Source organism: Delphinus delphis, chromosome 16, assembly GCF_949987515.2.
Source record: "Delphinus delphis chromosome 16, mDelDel1.2, whole genome shotgun sequence".
In the NCBI taxonomy this organism is placed as follows: domain Eukaryota; kingdom Metazoa; phylum Chordata; class Mammalia; order Artiodactyla; family Delphinidae; genus Delphinus; species Delphinus delphis.
This window is the reverse complement of record NC_082698.1, coordinates 54,126,085-54,148,400: the sequence shown is the minus strand read 5'-3', so window position 1 is coordinate 54,148,400 and position 22,316 is coordinate 54,126,085. Positions and strand designations below refer to the sequence as shown.

The window sequence follows — 22,316 nt, the reverse complement described above, 5'->3', positions numbered from 1 at the left end:
ATTTCACCTCTGTGTTCACAGCCCCACCTGGGCCTGAGCTCCCCCACCTCCACCCTAACATGTTTGAGCAGCCAGTGTGAGTGAGGCCCAGCACGGGGTCAAGGGAGCCCGGGTGTCCAGTGCCAGCTGGGCAGGGTGTGGGCTCCCTGGCTGGTCATCTGGTAGTGGGCAGAGTCTGGGTGTCAGCAGACCACCCGCTCATGTCCGGGCTCTGTTCTTATTACTTATTCGCTCCTTACTACCTGCATGACCTTAGGAAGCTATAGACGCTCTCTAGCCCTCGTGTGTAAATTGGGCATGCTCTTTAGTTTCTACCTCATAGCATTTCACCGAGGGCTAAAGGAATATCCGAGGCATGACCCCTAATGTGGACCCAATCAAGGTGAGCTCCTGGTCCTTTCTCCTTCCCAGGTTGGGGTCCAATACAGGTTTATGGGGAAAAAAGTCAGTCCCCAACCAGGGGAGTTCATATCCTGCTGCCCCCTCTGTGTGGTGCCCTTGCTGTGTGACCTTGGACAAGTCTCTTCCCCTCTCTGGTCTGTTTGCCCCTTTGCCCAAGCCCAACAGCAAAGAACTGGGGATGGCTGGGGGCAGAGAGGCACGAGTGTGTGCGCCATAGTCCAGGCGCCTCTGCGAGGCAGGATGGGCAGGCGTCGTTCCTTGGGGCCTGGATGTCGCTCACCGAATGAGCGAGGATTTTCCGGCTTCTGTCTCAGCTGCCAAAATAATTATTTTCTCTTTGCCAGTGGGTCTGCGGCCAGCTTGCCTTTGGGAAAGGCCTGAGCTGTGGGCAGTGGGGAAGCAGGAGGCTGATTCCAGTTCTCCCCCAGCCACTGACTTGCTGCGTGACCCCGGGACGGGGGCAGGTGCTGCTGTCTCCAGGCCTCACTTTCCTCCTCTGTGAAATGGGAGAGTTGGAGTCAAGGGCCGTTTGTGTCCCCATGGCTATAGCAGAGTTTGGGGACTGCCAGAGTCAAAGAGTCAGTACACAGAGATATTCTCTTTCCCGTGTGGGGTGGAGGTACCAGGCTAGGCTGTGGGAGCCTGGGGCTCAGGACCCCAGCGCTCCACGGAGGCCAGCGCCAGCTCCTGCAAAGTAATTTAGCCTCCGCTGACATGGCCGGAAAGCGACCTGTCTGTCCGGCACTCATATGCCTTACCTTATACTGTCTGTACCACTCTTAGAGGGAGGACCCCTCCTTCTCTCTATATTGCCTCCCACTGATAAGGAAACAGAGGCACAGAGAAGTTTAAGAAATTGTCCAAAGCCACATGGTAAGGGGATGAAACCAGGACTTGAAGCAGATCATTTTTATTATTGAGCCCACCTCTCAAATGCCAGGCTTTGGTGCCCCTTATTGAAGCCATAGGCACCCACTTCACTCCCTGGGAGACCCTGCCTGCTGCACAGCGGGTTTGAGGCCTCCGCCAGACCCTCACGTGTGTGGGAGCCCACAGTTAATGTGGCCTGTGCACGCCCACTCCTGCTGTAGCCACGGGCCTCATCCTAAGAGGCGCTCAGCCCTGTAGGCAGGTTTCCCGTATCTTTTTTTTTTTTTAATATTTATTTATTTATTTGGCTGTGCTGGGTCTTAGTTGCGGCATGTGGGATCTAGTTCCCTGACCAGGGATGGAACCCAGAGCATGCAGCCTTAGCCACTGGACCACCAGGGAAGTCTCGTGGTTTCCCGTGTCTTAGAGGAGGGCATGCAGGTGCAGGGAGTGTGGCGATCACCCGGAACCATCCAGCGAGCTGCCTTCATAGCTGGGACTCAAACTCTGCAGCCAGGACTCCAGAGAAGCCTCCCTGCCAGGCCCCTGGGTCTGGTCCTCCTGGATTCCCGTGGGGCCCGGTGGGTAGGGAGGAGAGGGGAGTACTGGTGGCTCATTGTGGAGATGGTGCAGCTGGACCCACTGCCATGGGGGGCAGGGGGACTGGGGTCCCCACATACCCAGTGCACCAGCGGATCCTGCCACTGCTGCCTTCTGCTCCCTCTCCTCTGAGCACCACTGTCGCTGGCCCAGACCCCTGGGGCAGCCCCCCCACTGGTTTCCCTGGCTCGTCCTGTCCCTTCTAAGCCCTTCTCCCTAGCAGCCATGGGCATCTGTTCAGACTGGACCTAAGCTCATGTCCCTCAGCTGCTCAGACTCTCTCATGGCTCCCATCCACCCTCGCAGTGATCAGGCCAGCCTCCTGGCTGTCACTCACCCCACCCCTCCTTCCCCTACCGCACCCACCACACCACCCATTCTCAAGTCTTCTGCTGAGCCAGTCTTTTTACCCTATCTTGGAGTCTTCACATATACTCTTCCCTGTGCCTGAAACACTGTTCCATGCATCTTGGCCTGCCTCTCTCTGGCTTATCCTTCAACTTTACTTCCCCAAAGAGACACCCCTGAAACTTGAGTTTATGCTGTGTACGGTCGCCCTTGTACTCGTTCTTTCTGGCAGACATCACTTGTAATTTTGTATTGTTTGGTTCTTTGCCTATTATCAGAGTTCCTACAGGTCAGGGACCACTATCCTGTTCACAGCTCAGGGTGTTTGCTCAATGTCTCCTGAGTGAATGAACGAATGTCGAGTGCTTCTGTCCCCATATGTCCTTAGATCCTCCCAGAAACCCTAGGAGAGATCATTGCGATCCCATTTCACAGGTGACAGAACTGAAACCTGGAGAGGCCGGGAGCTTACCCACGATCACATAGCCAGTAGCTGGCAGATGTGGGGTGTCAGCGGCCTGTTTGTGTTAGGGCTCCCCAGCATGGTGCCCCTTTTCCTCTCCATCCTTCAGATTCCCCATCTGTCAAGTGGGGACGAATGGTTTGGCCGGCAGTAAACGTTCCAGCAGGTGGGCAGTGTGGCTGGGGTGGGGTGGTGAGACGTGGCAGCAGGTCATTTCTGGGGACGCTGCTGTGAGTGGTCCCTGACCACCCTTCTCATTGCAGCAGGATGGAGCTGGAGTGAGGCAGAGGGGCCGCCAGCTGCTGACCGGCACGTGGGACGCTGGTGATTCGTGGGTCACTGAGGTAGGTGTGTGGCTGGGCTGGGGGGGTGCCGCTTGGCCTGGGTGCTTGGGGAAGGGGCAGTACGTCCTGAGTGGGGGACAGGTGCCGGTCCCGGCACACTGCGCCTCTGACTGTAGCACAGCCCTCATGGGCGGGATTGGGTGCAACACCCACCCCGTCCCCACTGAGACCTCGTCGGCCCCCAGAGGGGCCTCGAGGGGCCTCTTAGGCCTGGCCTGTCTCTACAGTGGTTGCCAGGGCAGGGGTGGGGAGATGCACACAGAAAGAGGGGCAGGCTTGGCGTCCCCAGCATTGGCACAGCAGCCCTGTCTGTACCACTCAAGCCCGTGGCACATGGGCTTCATTCACTGTAAGCAACATGGCAGCTACACGGGAAGAGGCCTGGGTGGGCAGAGCGGCCTGTTCGCTGGGCTGGGTGCTGTGGCTGGCCCATCCCCTTCGCTCCCACAGTCGCACTGAGGTGCACACCTGAGCGCTCACAAGTCTCTGGGCTCTGGGGTCAGAGTGCCTGCGTGCAGATCCTGGCCCGGCCACTCGTCCACCATGACCTTGTGCGGTTTCTTTGTGCCTTGGTTTACCTGTCTGTAAAAGAGGGCTTGGGATCCCAGCACCGGCGCCCACAGGTGCGCTGGCACAAGGCACACAGTAAACGCTCCGGACCTATCATTTTCCTTAGCAGTGAAGGGCCCCTTCCTTCTTCTTGCATACCTCAGTTCCCACCATCCCTCCTCCCTGAGGGCCCACCAGTGACGGGATAGAGACCAAGTGGTCGTCCAGCCTGATGAGGGAGGGGGCTTGGGCCCCTCAGGGAACTCCCGGGGACAGCTGCAGCCCGAAGGTCCCAAGCTGAGCCTCCCGGGCCTGCGTCAGGCCCGGACACCAGTGTGTCTCATCCCAGAGCGGCATTTCAGGGTTGATGCCACTTGGCCCTGGGCCAGAGGGCAACCCGTGTAATCCCTCTTCACTCTGTGGCTCCCAACCCCGAGATGAGAGGCTGTCACGGAAATGCTGACTTGGGCCAGGGCCTTTTGTCCCAAGGCTCTGGGGCCCAGCCAGGGGAGCCCGAGTCTTCGTCCTGACGTGAGGCCGTGCCCGATCGTCTCCCTGCTGCCCTCAGCATCTCTCCTGAGGCCTCGGTGCTCCCAGGTACCCACAGGCAGGGCCAGGCGAGCCCTGGGGATCCCCTACGCTTCAGCCAGACTCTGGAACCAGGGAGCAGGCCTTGATCTCCCTTCCCGCTGTAGGAAATGCTGACTTCCTCCTATGAACTGCACGACCTTGGGCAAGTCCTTTCCCTTTCGTGAGCATTCTCATCTGAAAATGAGGATAATTATACCAGCGTTTCTGAGAGGGCTGTTACGAGGATTGCTTGGAAGCCAGGAATATTTTAAGTGTTGCAGCTTGGTGAGAGTCGGCTGTGTACCAGGCACTAGGCTCCTTAAATACATATTTCTCTACACAGTAATCCCATGAGGAGCTACGTTGAATGCCTCATTCTCCAGGGGCTCAGTGTGGTTAAGAAACCCATAGAGCTGTATGCGGTGGAGTGGGGATTTGAACCGGGAGAGGTACCTCGGAATTAAGCCGCCCACGAGGCTTTAGAGACCAGGGGTGGAGCCACAGGGCAGGCTCAACGTAGGTGCTCAGGAAACAACCCCCATTTCTACCGGCCGGCCTTTGGCCAGCCCTCCAAGCGTGGCTGCCCGCAGGAGCCGGTGGGTGGCCCCCGAAGGCTGGTGGCCTGCCCCTCCCCTGAGGGCTCGCCGGCAACTCCGTAAGGCTGGGGGAGCCCGCTGCTAATTGCGAGGTAACCTTTGAAATTCTCCTTCACGGTGGGTTCTCTTTTCGGATGTTTTTCAAGGTAATTCATTCCCTTTCCAGAAATTGCTGGTGGAGGAGCATTAGGCAGCTGGTAATTAATCATAGAAGCGGCTTGGAGTTTATTCTTTTAAAAGAAGGAAAAGGAGGAACAGAAAGCCTTGGTGGAAAAAAAGAAAAGGAAAGAAAACCACTCCTAGGCGAGGGTGGTAATCAATACCTCGGTGTCCTAGAAACGGCTGGGGGTGGGGATGGCGGACGCGCAGCCTTCTCCCTTTCTTCCCGGGGCTAACAGATGGTCAGTGCCTGCAGCAGCATCGTGTGTGAGGCTCTGCCCTTAAGCATCAGCTCCCTGCGTGACTCTAAGCAAGCCGCTGCCTTTCCCCAGACTCACCTTTGCCGCCTGTAAAATGGGCGAAGGGCAAGTGTCCGACTAGGAAAGAATATTAAACGACGATGCCTGTTCACTGCCACATCCTAGTGCCCGGCACGTGGTCATTGCCTGGTCGATATTTTATCAGTTGAGTGAGTAAATGAATGAATGATTTTCTTGGATCTTTGTTAGCTGTCATCAGTCAAGGAGGTGGTCCTGGCTACAGAACACTGTTTCTCTAGTTCTGTTATAATTTAGAGTGACAGCCAGGGTGACAGCCTAGTTATGTCACTTTCCAAACTCATGATGAAAGGACAGGCTTTGATGAAAGGCAGACTCCGGCCAGCAGAGCTCGGGCCCCTCAGTGGCAACCACACTGTCTCTGTGGTGTCCTCAAGTTCAACTTTCCAGGAGTCTGAGCTGTCTGGAGATTTTTTTTTCAAGCTGCTTTCTGGGAAGATAGTGAGCTCCTCGTCGCTAGAAAATATGCAAGCTGGGGTTAGGGCTGCACATAGCCCTCAGGCAGCACTCCTGAGTTTGGGTGAGAGCGTGAGGCTCCCCGGGTTGGACACCGAGGAGGCTGGACTGGCAGAGAGAGAAGCCTCTCCCCTCTGGGAAGGCTGGAGGAGGCCACTGAGAAGGGGGGGTGTCCATGCGCAACTCCACTGCTTTGGTGCCTGTTCTCTGGAGGGAAGGAGGGTGTGCAGGTGTGTGTGTGTGCCCTCGTGTGCTGGTAGGTGCGCATGAACAGGTGTGTGTGATTAGGCTGTGACGTATGTGAATATGCGTGGGTGTGCAAGGAAAGGAGAGTGCCCGCCCATGTAGGAGCGCCCCCACCCCTGTGTGCACCTCCCGTCAAGAACCTGGCACCTCAGACCATCCCCACACACGAGGCTCAGCTCCAGCCTCCCATTCGGGCTGACCAGATGGGCCCTGCCTCCCTGGTGACCACGGCGGAGCTGACTGAGGGGCAGCGTTGGGGACAAGGTGGGCTCCTGAGGGACCCTGGAGGGGAAGCACGCCCGGCCCCCAGCTGGCCACATCCCAGCAGCTGCCCACGGTCACGGAAGGAGATGGTTCTTGGAGGTCCATGCCTCCTGCTCTAGATGCGCAACCCCTGAGTCTAGTCCTAAGAGTGTGTGGTCCCAGCCGGCCCCCCGTGGGGAGGAGGGCGGGTCTGCTTGGGGAGTCCTCAGAGCAGCCTGGCCAACCTGGCCCTGGTGTTTTCTTTACTTCTTCTCTCCTCGGCCTCCAGATCCCAGCTTGTGTGCATGTGTGTGTGCGTGTGTGTCTGTCTGTCTGTCTCTCTCTCTTTGCCCCTGCATGTCTTTGTGTCTTTCTGTCTGGTTCTCTCTGCACGGGCGCCTCTCTCCTGCCCAGCTCCCCTCTATTCTCACGGCGGCAGCCCCACTCTCCCTCCCTCTCAGCTCTGTGTCGTCACCTCCATCATCCCAGGACTCTGCAGAACTGACACCTCCCAGGCTCCCACCCGCCGTCTTTCCCCCTGTTTGCCCAGCTCTGGCAGCACACGTCCTCCCGCCCTGCTCTTTGGAGATGCCCAAGGCAGCGCCCACAGTCCCGCCGCTGGGAGGCTGTGCGCTGTGTGTGTGGTGGGCCCCATCCCACGCCCTGGGGGCAGGCACCGTCCCATCCCCACGAACCCGCCATGCCGACCACTCAGGATGGAGCCTGATCCTGGCTCAGAGATCTGCCCCCGTGGCTGCCCTTCTGTGCCATCCTGGGCATGTGGGCCACTGGCCACAAGCTAGAGCAGGGGAGAAGGAGGGGGCCTGCATCCACTAACAGCGGCGGTTGGAAACCTGGCGTTTCCCTCCAGCACTAATGAAATTCCTGCTATAATTAGAAGTGAGGTGTCCAGGAGCTGGCTGCCTGGAGGGAGGGGCTGTACGCTCATGAATAAATAAATTGTCCTCTTCTGAGGGGAGAAGGAGCCAGAGGGTGGGCCCCCTGAGAACCGTGGGCCGGGACGGTCTCAGTGGCCTGTGAGGTGGGCAGTGGGCCCTGGTGGCCCCCACTCACCCAGATGCCCTCGGGGACCTCTCTGGGTCCCTGTCCCCTGCCAGCCAGTCTTCTGCAAGTGCCTGCTGTGTGCCAGGCCCACCCAGCCTGGCATTCGAGGCCACCACGCTCAGGCCCCAGCCTCCTTCGCGGGCGTCCTGAGCTGCAGCTCCACCGTGCCGCCCCCTTCCCATCGTTGCCACCGGTCCCCACTGCTTCACCTTTCTCCTGCGCTTCCTCCTGCCTCGAGAGCCCTCGGCCCTGTTGCCTCATGGCTCGAACCTTTGGGAGCCTTCTTCCAGCCATGCTCCCTCCACAGGATAGGACACGGCCTCTTCCCCGCTGGGCCCCGTGGCCTCCGTTCCTCAGAGGCCCTGGTCCTTTCCTCTCCTCATACTCTGATGCCCTGCAGAGTGTTCATCACACTGCTCGCCACAGCGTCTTTTATTTTGTATTCGTTACGTGTTGGGATGATAACATATTGGATGTTTGACACTCTTTTTTCACTAAGTCTCCGAAACCTGTTGTGTATCTAACATGGACACAACCTTGCGGACCCCGGCGTTCAGTTGCCATGTGTGGTTCTCGGCTGCCATATGGGACCACGCAGCCTCGGCGGCCCCGGTTTCCTTATTTCCGGGGGAGGGGGGGAAACTGAGGCTGGGGAAGGAAATCTTGCAGATGAGAGTTTGCAAAGCGAGTATGCTCTCTGTAGGCAAGGCTGCTGCCGTCCTGCTGTTCAGAATAAAGAACTGGGCACACCGCACTGGCCATAAAGGTAGACTGAGGCAGGCAGGAGTGTAGCTGGTACCCAGGGGAGCGAACCTCGATGAGAAAAGAGGAGAGATAATGTGGGAGTTCCAGTGCTCACGAGCGTCCCCACCTAATCCCCAAACAGCCCCAGACCAAGGCGTCTCTCACAGGCTGTGCCACAGTGGGGGCCAGTCCCCGCATCACCCCCAGCTTCTTTCCAACCCCCCTTAGAAAACGGGGCTGCGGGTTGGAGCCCAGGAAGGGAGGACGCCCCTGTCCTCCTCCCCCTCCCACATCATCCAGGACGCAGTCTGAGTTGCAGAGGTGTCCAGCGGGTGTGTCCCTGTGAACCCAGAGGTTTCCCACAGGGTCAGGAGATGCCTGGGGTCCCCGCCTGCCCGGAGGGGCTTCCAGAGACAGATGTTTCTCAGGGGCAGACTGGCAGCCGAACAGCTGCCCCAGAGCCCTCCTCCCTCTGAAGCCGATTTTCCCCTCCCCCCTGACTGCACTTTGCTGCCCACTCAGTTGGCAGTCGTACTCTTGTTTGCCTCCACTGAGGCACTGCGGTGGGAGGCCAGGAGGCTCAGGTGCTGGGCTTGTCCTCCCTCTGAGGGGCCCCTGCCCGAGGCAGAGCCCCCTCGGAGGGGCTGCGGAGCGTGTGTGCGCTCCCTGAGACACACCCATCCCCTCCTTCAGCCTCATGCACCTGTGGCCTCTCCTGGTCTCTGCTCCTCCAACCAGACCCCTACTCTCTCCCCACTGGGGTATACACCCCTTGAAGGCTCAAAGCAGCTCTGAACCGTGTCCCCCGCACAGGTCCTGGTACACCGGTGCTGAATGGCAGCAGGAAGCCAGCAGGCACCCGGACCGTGCGCCCTCAGCTTCCTGTGGAGACGGCAGGGAGGTTTTACCCGGCATGCCAGTTTTTAATGTGCAGGGCGGGCTGTGTTAAGCAGGACTCTGAGGCTGTGCACAGGTTGTGAGAAACAGTGCCGTGCGCTGCATGGTGCAAGTTTGCCCTTTCAGCCCCGGCTCCCTGAGCATCGGGTCTCCTTGTCAGATGGGTCGATTCTGGGCTGTGGCGGTTACAGGGAGGGGCAGTCACCTCAGTGTGGTCCCACACGTGTCAGGCTGCCGTGGCTGCTGGGCGGACCGTGCTCAGGAAACCTTCCAGAGCCCCCGAGTTATGGGAACCACATATGTCCCCAGAGAGCTGACTGGGGAGCCCCAGCCCCTGCCCCCCGACCCTTGTAAATGGAGAGCAGGGGGATGTATGGAAGCTTTTCCCTCACATCTGTCTCTCCTGTTAAGTGCTTCTCACCCTTCCTCAGCTTCTCACCCGTCCTCAGCTCCAGCTGGCCTAGAGGTAGGGCCTTGGACAGTATCAAAGCCTTGCTGGGTGAACTTGGGCAGCACATCTTGCCTCACAGCTGTTTGGGACCCTCACTGCTTCCCTGAGGCATCTTTGGGGGCCTCTTCCAGAGCCCATGGGAGCATCTCTGCTTCATAACCTTCGTGGAATGCTCCCCTGGTGCCCCCTCCTTCTGGCCCGCGCTTCAGTCGGTGGACAGTCTATGGTGGGACAGCCCTCACTGGGTGGCCCCTGGTGAGCTCCCTCAGCCCTGCCCCCACCCAGACTCTCCACCATGGTCACCGTCTAGGAACCCAACCCCTTGTGGCCCCCTGTCTCTGCCCCCAACAAATGCCAAAGCTCCCAGGTGTCCCCTGCCCGGCAGCTGCAACAATCGATGCACTTGAACCTGTAAATCATCTGGACCATTTTTCTCTGTGTGTGGAAGAAACACAACGAACCAACACCCTTGCATCCTTGATCCAGCTTAGTTTCTCCCCAGTCACAGCTCCAGGAGGGTTGCTCAAGGTCATCCCGTGCCTGCCAGGGCTCCTCTAGCAGCTGCTTGCACGCCTCTGCTGCTGGAGAGCTCACCATCCCCGGGTCCACCGGTGTCAGTTTCAGCGTGATAGAAGACGCAGTATGACACACGCTTAAAGCAAGGGTCTTAGGGACAGACACTGCTGGGTTCAAATCCCTGCTCTGCCACCTATCAACTGTGCAAGTCGAGACAAGTTACTTCATCTCTGGTGCCCTCCGTTTCCTCGTCTGTAAGTGGGCAGAAGCCCACCCACCTGCGGGCAATGCCGTGAGGCTGGAATGCAGCAGTGGCTACATGGTGCCGGTCTTCCCTGTTGACTGAAGTCTCAAAGAGACACCTCCCGCCCCTCAGCACTGGAGCGGCTGCTTGAGGTTGACATTTGTTCCATCTGGTACCCAGATGCTTCCCTCCTTCAGGGACACTGGCCTTCTGGGTCCTCTCTGGGGCTCTGGAGTGGGAACTGTCAGGATGACACTTCTCCAAAGAGCCAACACACACAGGCCATCTGGGCACCTGGGCTACCTGCAGTCTGATTCTGTGGGTTAGAGTTGGGCCTAGGGCTCTGAATTTTTAACTGGTGCCCCATATAACACCTGTGATCAGGCCTGTCTGGGACACACTGATGCCGGCCAAGGGGAGCTGGCCTAGAGGTAGGGCCTTGGACAGTATCAAAGCCTTGCTGGGTGAACTTGGGCAAGCCCTGTCCCTCTCTGTGGCTGTTTTCTCGTGAATAAACCAGGGGTTTAGATGATCTGGAAGGGCTCTTTCTGCTCGTAAAGCCCCATGATAATCAGAAAGACATTCCCTGGTGTGTCTCGTCTGCCAGGCTCCCAGAGTCAGATCTGTGGGTTTCAGCCCATTCCCTCTGGCCACAGACTGTTCAGGTCAGCAGCCGCCTGCCAGCCCCAGAGCCCTAGGGACGGAAAAGCCGTTCCCTGGGTGTGACATGCCATTTAGCGGTGATTCCCCTGGGCCTTGCAGGAGGCCTTAGATCAGGAGGCATCTGCCACTCAGATCTGAGATCTCTTCAGCAAGCTGAACTAGCCCACTGACCTGGGCCTGGCCGAGGGGAGCAGGGCGAATGGGGTCGTCTGGCTCCTCTGAGGGACCTCGGAGCTTTATTGGTTAGCCCACATGGAAACCTAGAGTGTCAGAACTAGAGGATGGCCCTGCGGAGCCCTTTCTTTTTTATAGATGGGGAAACTGAGGCCCAGAGTGGAACTTGCCTGGCCGGGTCCCCAGGGAGAAGTGGGGAGCAGGCCTGGAAGCAGGCCACTCAGCTTGTGGTCTGATCTCTGGGCCACACCAAGCCACCTGTCACCCCTCTCCTTGGACGGTCCATCTGGGATGGGTAGGCCTGCCAGGCTTGAGCCCTAAACCAGCCTCCACAGCTCCTGGGGAGAGATGGGAGCTGTCTCGGGACAGGGACCAAGGGGCTAGTTGCTCCTGAACAGTGGGCCCTTTTCAACCCGCACTAACTCAACAGCTCCCACTCTACCCCAAGTCTTCCCACCCCAGCCAAGGACGCCCCGTGGAGGGTTTCCAGGAATATCCATGCGGAGGGCAGCGTGCTCCAGAAATGACAAGGCTCTCACTCCCTGATTCCCTCCCATTTTCCACTCACTAGCGCTCAGGGGAGTTAAGAAGCAGAGGTGAAAAACCAGTCCTTGCCCTAATAAGACCTCGTTTGAGGCAGCTGGGCCCTGGCAGGTGGCAGAGGAGGAACTATTCCCACCAGGGCCTTCACCCCCATCTGGGATGATGTCAGAGCCTGGGGCTCAGGATCTGGGCTACGCCTCTCTGACCACTGGCATCCTGCTCACATCGCCAGCCCAGGTGTGGACTGGGGCCCCAGCTCTGTCTCCTCCCTGGGCCAGGAGTCCTGCCGGGTCCTTGGTTCATGCCGGCACCTGGTACAGGGCCCTTGCACAAGCTAGCCCTCCTCACAGCCTCCATCTGCAGTTAGTAAGGCAGTCATATTTAGTAAGCACCTACTCTTTGTGTGGGTCTGTGCTTAGCTGCTGGGGAGATAAGGAAGCAGAAGACCCTATGCTAGCCCTCAGGTGGCACACAGGCTGGGCCAAGACTCACATGCAAGGAACAGAATGAGTGATGCCCAGTGCCCCTGGCACCAGGGAGATGTGAAGATCAAGGAGGAGTTTTCGCAGAGTGAGGGTTACGAAAGGCTTCCTGGAGGAGGCTGATTGGAGCTGAAGGATTTCAAGGATTTCACGTAGGGCTAGGGGTGAGGCAGGAAAAGCCACAGCCTTAGGTCAGGTGTGGTCCAGACCAAGACCCAAGACAGGTGCCTGTGTGTGAGTGTTCTTGTGCGTGCGTCGGGGGGAAGGGGGTGGTGGCATTTGTACCAGACCACCAGCGGGCACACACCTGGGCCTCTCCTGCATCAGGGAGGGGCAGGGAGGCGCATTGGATGGAGCGAGGCTGTGGCTCTGCCACTGAGGCAGCCGTGCGCTCAGGCCTGGCTCACTACAGGCTATGCGCCTGTTAAGTGGATGAACAGCACCGAGTAGCTATCCTTTGAGTGCTGTGGGAATGAACAATGCATGGTAGGTGCTCAATAAATGCAGATCGAATGAAGGCTATGTGACATACGCTCAGTATCTGCCGAGTGACTGAGAACCCGGGTCAGGAAGCAACAGGGACAAAGAGGTAGGGGGCAAGGCCTGGAGACAGGGAGCAGAGCCTGGAGTGGCCCAGCAGAATTCCTCAGAACCCAGGGTAGTTGGTGCCCACCAAGGACTCAGTGTGGGACCTGACCAAGTGGAAACACGGTGGGTATAGACACTCGGGGCCCAGCTGCAGGGGGGGGGGAGCCTCCCTGGGGCACACCTGTACATAGCATTCAGTGCACGCCCCAGGCAGATCCACCCACCCTGTCACTTCTGGGACAGGAGGAAAATGACTGCCCATCACACCTGTGTCGCCGAAATGCAAAGAACAGCCAAGCCACAGGACCCTTTGACAATAATAATAAAGATAATGTCAGCAGGCAGGGCAGCATCTCCTTTGATCCTGACAACACCCTATGAGGTGGGGACCGGTATCATCTCGATATTGCGGATGGGGAAACTGAGGCAGAGGGAGGCCAGGAAAATAGCCAAAGTCGCCAGGTGGCAGAGCCAGGATGGGGCTTGTGTTGTCTGACCCTGAACTCCACACCGTCCTGCCTCTCCCCGGGCTCTCCAGCCTATGGAACTCAAGGCCCCCTGGAGCATCTTTTTTGACACAAAGAAGGAGGAGGATGGCAAACTCTCTGAGAAATCATTTGAAGTCTTTCATTATCGATCTTTGCATAGGTTCTTCCGCAGCCTTCCCAGCTCCATGGGAAGGTGAACGCCCAGTGGTTAGAGAATGGGCCCTTCCCCCAAATCGGTCTTTTGTAAACCAAAATAAATTATCTGCCAGCCTTTGGTGCCCGGCCTTTTGATAATTCAGGTGTTGAAATGGTAATGACCATGGGGTCAGCTGGGGGAGGAGGCCAGTGAGTCAGATGGGAGATTCAACAGGAATTAAAGGCATTTAATCTCAATGCAATATGATTTTTTCGAAATCTGCCGCCTCTGCACCAAGAATGAGCTGACTGGAGACACCAGGACCCCTGGTGCCGGGTTCCCTGGGGCCAGCCACACCGGGCCTGCTTGGCTACACCAGCGAGGGCCTGAACTGTGGAGCTTCTGCGCGGTGGCAGGAGCTCCGTGGCTGTGAGTGCAGAAAAGGACACAAAGGGTCAGAGGGCAGCCAACAAATCCCTCAGGTCCCAAGGAAAGCCTGCTACTTTTTTAGGGGCTGGGTAGGGGTCTCCTGGAGAGTAGTAAGGAAGAATTTTAAGAATAGACCTCAGTGAGCAAACAGAGCAAGTGACTTGCCCAAGGTTACCCAGTCAGGATTGAAGACCCAGTCCTTGCTGTCATTCACGATAGTATATTGCTGTGTATATGTGTGTGTGCGCACGTGTGCACACGCACGCACATGCTTTGGGGGAGTCTTTTTTTTTTTAATATAAATTTATTTATTTTTGGCTGCGTTGGGTCTTTGTTGCTGTGCGTGGGCTTTCTCTAGTTGCGGTGAGCGGGGGGCTACTCTTTGTTGCGGTGCGTGGGCTTCTCATTGCGGTGGCTTCTCTTGTTGCGGAGCACAGGCTCTCGGCGCACAGGCTTCAGTAGCTGTGGCACATGGGCTCAGTAGGTGTGACTCGCAGGCTCTAGAGCACAGGCTCAGTCGTTGTGGTGCATGGGCTTAGTTGCTCCACGGCATGTGGGATCTTCCCAGGCCAGGGCTCGAACCCGTGTCCCCTGCACTGGTAGGAGGATTCTTAACCACTGCGCCACCAGGGAAGCCCTTTGGGGGAGTCTTTATGGCAGTAGTGTTCATTAACACTCTCTCCATGGCCTTTATATGCATTATCTAATTTCCTCTTCGTAGAGCCTGTTTTGCAAATGAGTGAACGGTGGAACAGAGAAGTTAAATAGCTCACCCATGGTGCACAGGCCCTGGGAGCGGGGGTCAGAATTTGAACCCGGTTCCAACTGACTTTCAAGCCTGAGTCCTTAGCCAGACCCAGGGCACGGAGCACTCGCTCTGGGCATTGCTGGGGGAGAGCCCCCCACCAACCAGGAAGATCAGAGGGGGCTTCCTGGAGGTATGTCAATCTTGTCTCTGACAGACCGATATCTTTAAATCTTCAGGTCCTGAGCTGTGTAAGGTCGAGTCACCTGACCTCCCAGGCTCTTCCTCGTCATCATGAAACGAGAATAGGGCCTCCTCACTAGAGCCTAGAGGATTGGGCATGTAGTAGGTGCGCTCCCCAGATCCAGCCAGGATTCTGAAGTAGCCAGTGCAGCCATGGGTCAGGCCTGCGCGTATCGGGGCCCAGAGCCCCTCCCAGCATCAACTCGAACTTTTCCCACGGCCAGAGTGAGCTCAGCTGCAGGGGCGCCTGGGCCACACGGCTCCCACTGGGAGGGGCAGGAGAAGGCTGAGGCAGAGCGGGTGGAAGTGCCCGTGGGTGGAAGTTCCCCTGGGTGAAGACCACAGGCACGGCCAGTCCCGGCCACCCAGGTGTTGGCTCCAGAGAGGCACATAGGAAGAGAGGCCCCATGGTGGATCCCACCTCTGTTTGATGAGTGGAGAGGAGCTAGTGAAGCTTTGGATCTATAGAAGGACACGGCCATGCCCTTTCTCACCAAGCTTTCCTCAAATCCTGCATGTCAGCGCAGAGACCAGATGTGGTCAAGCAGCGGCTCTGCTGCCCTGGGTGCTGGCAGGGAAGGGAAGCTGACGTGGGCAGCCCCTTTGCAGCAGAGATGTCCTGTGGCACATCTGGGCTTTAAAATCCAAACCCAGTGGGCACGGGGGTTGGAAGAGTTCAGAGTTCATTCAGAAATAGCGGCAGAGTGGGGGAGAATACACAGAAAACAGGTGGCACAAAGATGCCCTAAATGTGAAATTCTGGGGACCCTGGATGTTAGGGGCTGGGGGAGCTGGAGAGCCAACAGAACCCATCTTCCCTAGATAGGGGGAAACTGAGGCCCAGAGGCTGGAAGGGGCTTGTCCCCGCAGAGGTGTGTGCAGCAGCTCCTGCTCTGGCCTGCCCTCCCTGAGGGGTTTCCGCCCCCCTCTCTGCCTGACCTTCCTCCCCAGGCTCTTCCTGAGCACGAGCTGGAGGCGAGGGAAGGAGCAGGACAGGAGAAGGGGGTCCGTGTGTCTCGCCTGGGGCCCCGCACTAGGCCTTGGAGATGCAGAGCCAGGGGAGTCCTCAGGAAGGGGTGGAGAAGGCCAGCTTCGCACTCTGAGAGCCCCAGCTCCATGTCGCAGGCCCGTGACCCTAGAGAGGTTTCTAAATTCCTCTGGGCCTCAGTTTCCTCATCTGTAAGATATGAAGGTCAGAAAGCTCACGGGCTTGTTCTGTGGCTTAAGGGTGGTCACAGTGCCTGGCTTGTAGGTGTGCAGTGGAGGTCAGCTGTCATCACCATCATGGTGGGACATGGTGGGGGGCTGCAGGACAGTCCCGTCTTGCCGAGGGACTCAGTTGGGAATCTGCCAATCTGATTTGAGGTCATTCTTCGCTAATAATCCGGTGGCATTGGGAAGCCTCTTCTCTCTGTGGGCCTCAGTTTCCCCATCTGTCAGCAAGGGGGTAGGACTAGCAGATGTGGGAGGCAGAAGGCCAAGGATTGGAGTTTGTGGAGTGGAGTCACAGGGTACATCAGCTGCTAAAACCATGAAAACTGTCAGGTACCCGCGGCCAGAGCTGTCCCGGAACAAGGCCCCTCAGGGATCCCACGGGGTCCCTCTGCGGTCCTGGAGCTCCACTGGGCCGGCCGAGGGCTCCCGACTGCGGCGGGGCCTGGAATTGCTCTCCCCGCACAGCCGATTGGTGGAGCGCGGGCCTGCTCGCAGCGCCTGGCAGAGACCCGTAAATTGAAAACATGATGTTTCCTGTCGGAGGCCAGCGCGGGGCTGGACTCGGTGTGGCCTTGGAAAGCTGGCCTCGCTCTCAGGAAGCCCTGCTCCCCACAGCACTGCCACAAAAACAGTGGAAAAGTGAAACCTTTTCAAGTCTGTGTTTCCACTGTAAACAGGGGATGAAAGCTGGCCCCTCGCCTCCTGGCGCTGCTCGGCCCAACTCCTCCACCCTGAGCGCTGGCCTGCCCAGTCTTCGGAGGCACCTCAGCTGCCCCCTCTGCCCCAGACAGTGCCCCTCCGATCAGAGAAGACCTGTGCCCCTAATTCATGAAGGCTTCTGAGTTTAGTTCAAGCATGCCCAGGCCCAGCAGTCCTTGGCACCCATCCAGTGAGGTGAGTAGGGCGAAGGGAGAACACCAATGCACAGAGAGGTACAGGACTCGCCCAGAGTCACAAAGCAAAGTGAGGGCATCCCTAGTCCCCTCCTTCCTGCCTGGAGTGACTTCTCATGGGTGAGCACGTGTGCCTCCTTGAAGCTGCTGCCTACATCCAGCAAGAGTTTCTTTGACGTCCTGTAAATCGAGAACGTAGCACAAGTAGCCTGTAGTGGAAGTGGCTTCGTTATTTTAACTCTAATAATGTCCTTTTTTCCTTATTGTAAAAGTAATGCATGCTTGTGGTAGAAAGTTTGGAAGTCACAGAAAAGTTGGAAGAAGAAAAACAAAACCTGCCCATCATCGTTCCAACCAGGGGTCATCCTTGTCAACATTCTGGTATATTCCTTTCTGGTCACTTTATAATTCTCTTTCCTTCCTTTTTGGACTTACGTCCTAAGTGGTTTTCAGGGTCATTCGTTGTTCCTAGGAAACGTGATTCTTTTTTGTGTGTGTGTGGTATGCAGGCCTCTCACTGTTGTGTTCTCTCCCGTTGCGGAGCACAGGCTCCGGACGTGCAGGCCCAGCGGCCATGCCTCATGGGCCCAGCCGCTCTCCGGCATGTGGGATCCTCCCGGAAGGGGGCACGAACCCGTGTCCCCTGCGTCGGCAGGCGGACTCTCAACCACTGCGCCTCCAGGGAAGCCCAGAAACGTGATTCTTGATGGCCCTGTGGAGGGGCCCGGAGGAGAGCCAGGGCTGCAGCCTCCTTCACAGGTCTGCTCGGCCCTGGCCGGGCTGGCTGTGATGTGACACTGTTGCGGACTCAGTTCATGGTGAAGGTGGCCTGGCCTGGCCCCCGGGCTGGAGAACCCAAGTGGCTCTGATTTGTGTGTGGCTCTGGGCCTGTCTCCCCATCTGCTAAGCAGGCAAAAGGGCAGACGGGCTCCATCCAGCCCTCGTGCCTCGTCAGCCTGCTTCGAGGCCTGCTTGCCAGCTGCCTGCGGACACGGCGCTCCATTCCTTCCGTGGGTCAGTCTCAGTGACAAGAGGCCCCTGTTCCCGGCCCTGTTCTCCCGAAAGCTGCGCCTCCGCCACTCCTGCCCCTTTTATCCCGCAAGCCCACCCAGACCCTCTCCTCCCCGACCCTCCCCAGTGGGGGCCTGGAGCCCAGCTGGGCGGGGGGTGGCAGGGGTCCCGGGAGGAGCCATCTCCGGCCTCCTCTGCCCACCAACATCCTTGGTGGCCCTAAGACAGTTTTATGAAGGACGGATCGAGGCTGTCTTCCTCCTGACAGGTTTATTTCTTCATTTTTCAAGTCCTGCTCTGATTTTTCCAGGTCTCCCCGCTCTCTCCCTCCACACGCTTCCCTTCCCTCCCCCTCTAATCTGTCAGCCCAGCCAGGAGAGAGGGCCACTGGCCTCCAAGGTGATTGAATTACTGGGGGGGAGACAGGCCACGGTTTTCTGCCTGAGTGCTCTTGGCTTACTGCCCTTGGAGAGGGGCTGAGGGAGGGGATGTGATGGCGGCGACTGTGGGCCGTGGGTTTCCCAGACGACCCCACTCTCCCCCGTCTGGGCCGCAGATGAGCCCTGCCACTGACAGTGAAGGCTGGCCCACGGCCACTGCTCTGCCACCCTGCTCTCCCCCAAGCCCAGCCCTGCTCAGGCCTTGATTTCACTCCCGCTGAATGGACAGGTCAAGGGGAAGGAGAGGCATCAGGGCAGCTGTGACTGCTGACTCACACGTGAGAATTTCCTAAACATCTGCTATCTCTGTGTTGCCAGCCAGGGCCCCAGGATGAAGAAAAGAAGGGAGGTTAGCACTTGTAAAACATCTACTGTGTACATCAGGCATGTTCACATACATAACCACCTCCCTCCCCACAACAGGAGTAACTCAAAGATAGTAGCAGTTAAGTGTTACTGGCCTCATTTTTACAGCTGAGAAACCTGCCCAGTACAGACTCCTCCCGATAACCGGTGGGCTCATGAGGGTCAGGGGCCCTGTCTGGGTCCTCTCTGGCTCTCCAGGGACAGCAGAAGGCCAGACACTCAGAAGGGACCCAATGAATGCTTGATGAACTTGGTTCTACTGAATTGAGACCAGAGAGGTGAAATCGCTAGCCCAAGGTCACACAGCTAGAAACAGAGTCCCGCTTTGCCTGGCTCCAAGCCACTTCTCCTGGTCCGGGCGTTGGCGGGAAGGCCTGCCTTTCTAGCTGGCGTTGTCCAGCCACAAGGCTACTGTGGCGGGTCAAGCGAGAGCTTGGTGGCTCCAGGTCTCACGCCCCTCCCGCTGGTGTCTGTGCCTCCGCTGCTCAGGCCCCCACGCTGTCTATCCAGCCTGCCTTCCCCCAGAGCGGGGTCCAGAGGGGAAAGCCCCCTCCCCCGCTCTGCTCCGCACTCCAGCTCATGGAAATGAAAAACACATTGGCTTCATTATCCCGGACTGAATGAGCAGGGTTGCCATGGTGACAGCCATCTCAGGCCCGTGAGGGGGCAGGGAAGGGGCTGGCGAGGCCGTGGCAAGTGGGACCGGGCAGCGGGTGAGCAGACTCGCCGGTGGGCAGGCCTCAGGGACATCGGCCACATGTGCTACCTGCCCTCATGTCAGGCCCGGGCTTCAGATCACTGTCCCTGGCCAGAGAGAAGCAGGCAGGCCCCATCCTCCACGGACTGGCCCCTCGTTCACCTGTCCCACCACCTGTCCATCTCTTCCCTTCCTGGAAGGGTGCCAAGGGTGCTTCACACCATCCTGGAGGTCAAGAGGGAGGGAAGAGATGGGAGCTGGGGGCCAGGAGAGGGCTATGGCCTGTCCCCAGCGGAGACCAGCCCTGGGACTCCACTGGCCTGTCCAGTGGCATGACCTGAGGAAATGGCTGAGGGTACCAGGCCCTGCACACTCCAGCACTCCTGTGTGACCAGGGTCATCCTGGTGACCTGTCCTTAAGCATAACCCTCTTACAAGAGGTTGGGTCTCCAAATATCCATCAGGACAATAGGTGTGATGGTAGCTGTGGGGATGCCAGCAGAGAGTCCTGGCCCAGCACAGCCTGTGCCCGCAGAGGCCCCAGGCAGGTGTTCTTAGCTCCAGGCCTGAGCTGGGCCATCCCCATGGCCCTGAAGCCCAAATGGGTCCTTGTCTCCCCAGGGCCTGGGGACCCCCTTGCTCTTTGGCCTGTCACCCAAGGGCTGAGTCTAAGAGCTGCACCCTCGGGTAGGCCCTGGCCCTGCCACCCCTGTGCTCAGGCTGATTCAGGGAGGCTGGCTGCACCCCTTTTCTCTTCTGGGCTCCCTGGTGGTCTGGGAGTCCTAGCCGGCCCTCTGGAGTGGCCCCGAGCAAACACTGCCACCCGCTCCGAGCAGGCAGCCTGGCCGGTCCCTTCATGTGATCCAGAGACATTGGAGCAGCCTCTGAGGGCCCCTGCTGGAAGGTATCGGGCACCCTCAGGAGACTAACCTTTCAGACAGTACCGGTCAGAGAAATCCAGTGCCGACCCCAACTCCAATTTCAACCTTGACCCTAACCCTAACCCCAAATCCAGCCTCAACCCCAGTCTCCTGGGCATGTTTCCAATGGCTCTCTCACCCAAGCTGCTGTTCAAGCCATTCTGTCCACCCGGAATGCCCTCCCCTCACAGCCTGCACGCTGCCAAGTCCAGCCTCCTCCCACTTCCTATTTTAGATGAGGAAGCCCAGGCCGAGAGAGGCATGTGACTTGTCCAAGGCCATGGAGAGTCAGGGCAGCATGACCTGGGGTGGCATGTCCCTTTTCCAGGAGGTCGGGCCTTTCATTCCCCACTGGGATGGGGCGAGGGTCCAGGTGACCCTGGACGAGAGCCCCGCAGCGCTAGGGGCTGGTGACAGTTCCCTGCCAGAGCAGGTTTGGAGGGGAGGCAGAGAGCACCAAGGTTTCAACTCCCTGACAGCTGTTCTCAGTGGGGAGGAGCCTGGGAGGGGTGTTCAGGGGCTGGCCCAGGCCTTGCTGACCAGGCGGCAATAAACCCAGACTCCGTCCTGCAGCCCCGCCCACAAACAGGTCACGTGCCTCTAAGGAGACAGGTGGTGAGCGGCCACCAGCAGACGTGCTCCGGGTGTCCGTGGCAGCAGACGTGCTCCGGGTGTCCGTGGCACCGCTGCGGCCTTGCCTGCTGCCAAATGCAGGTTGGTGCTGAGGGGAAGGCAGCACAGGCAGGAGAAACCCCAGCAGCTCCCCGTGACGGGAGATCGAGGGGTTCCCAGGCAGCCACCTGCAACCGGATCTCAGGGGCTCATTCTAAAATGCCGATTCCCCAACCCTCCCGGGAGGCTGGGGCACAGCCCAGGATTCAGTGTGTCTGTAGCTTCCCAACGCCCAACCTGTGGGCGGTGCTTGCCTTGCTGCCTCCAGGGGCCTGGCCAGCCTCAGGGTCTCGGGCCCAGGCCTTTCTGCAGAGGCCCCTTCCTGGTGCTTCTGGCTCCTGGGTCATGACCCCTTGCTGACTCTCCCTGGGCCTTGTCCTGCGGAGGGCCGGCCCCAGGCCAACCCTGAAGTCTTGTGCCCTCCCCTTCCCCCTCTTCCCTCTCATCCAGTGTCTACCCACCCCAAAGCATTTGTCCCCCGCCGTTGACCTCCCCTGACCCGGCGGCTGTGTGTCCCGGGCCCGCCTCCCAGCCACCACCATGGCCACCGCCCGGCTCCTCGCCTGTCGGCCGAGGGCGTCTGCCGGGCAAGGCTGTCATTTTCCCTGCTGGGGATTATAGGTTTGGGGCTGAAGGAGTCTGAGCTGGAGGAGGAGGAACGGGGACTCTCCCCCTGGTGCCAGTCCCGAGAGACACCTCTCGGGTAGGGTGGCCTGGTGTGGAGTGCTCTTTGGGCCGGGATGGGGACTCCTGTAACCCGATGTCACCCCAGCTCTGTGTGTACGTGTGTGCATGGATGTACACACCTCTCAAAAGGATCAAGCACTCTCTCATGCCCGTTAAAGTTAATCCTCCCAACCATCATGCAGGCAAGCCCACCTCATTTCCCAGGTAGAAGAGACAAAACTCCGAAAGGGCAGCACACTGGCCACAGTAGGTTAGGTCGGAGTCAAGACATGGCCTATCCCTGCTCTTGACTGCTGCCCGGTTTGGCAGCCTCTTTGCCCTGCCCTCCCCCATCCTCCCACCTGTGAGGGTGGGGCGACAGGAGAATTGGCTGGGAGATCACAGAGGGCCCGAGTGCTGGGTCCCCCATTCGGTGTGCTATAGTCACTGTGCCAGCTGCTGGGGAATGCCCTGTGGCATGCGTCCCTTTTCTGCTCCGTCATCACAGTGCCCCCAGGGCTGGGTTTAGAAGGGTCAGGGTGAGCCAGCCTCACGAGTGGGCAGCACCAGTTCTGAGCATGTGGAAGCTGGAAACATCTCGTGGTTCACAGCTCTGGGAACTGGGATGGGGTTTAACACCAGAGGGGTGACCCCAACCAGAACCAAACGTGGGCCCCCTCGTTGTCCCCTCTGGGGGAAATTCAGTGAGCATCTGTGTGCCAGGGACAGGGTCCAGGGACCCCAGTAAGCTTTGAGGATTTGAGGGAACACGGTGAAGTGGTTCTCAGAATAGGCTCTGCAATCAGACTGCTGGTGTTGGGAATCCCGGGCTCAAGTCACATAA

General features: G+C 58.5%; 1 protein-coding gene across 1 annotated transcript in view; it reads left to right on the top strand.

Moving 5' to 3' along the window:
• ZMIZ1 (zinc finger MIZ-type containing 1) overlaps window positions 1-22,316 on the top strand; it is a 165,767-nt gene that overhangs the window by 18,864 nt on the left and 124,587 nt on the right. Inside the window, exon 2 of the mRNA XM_060034711.1 lies at window positions 2,950-3,027. The gene's annotated coding sequence lies outside the window, so the exon portion shown is untranslated. The remainder of the gene's footprint in view (window positions 1-2,949; window positions 3,028-22,316) is intronic.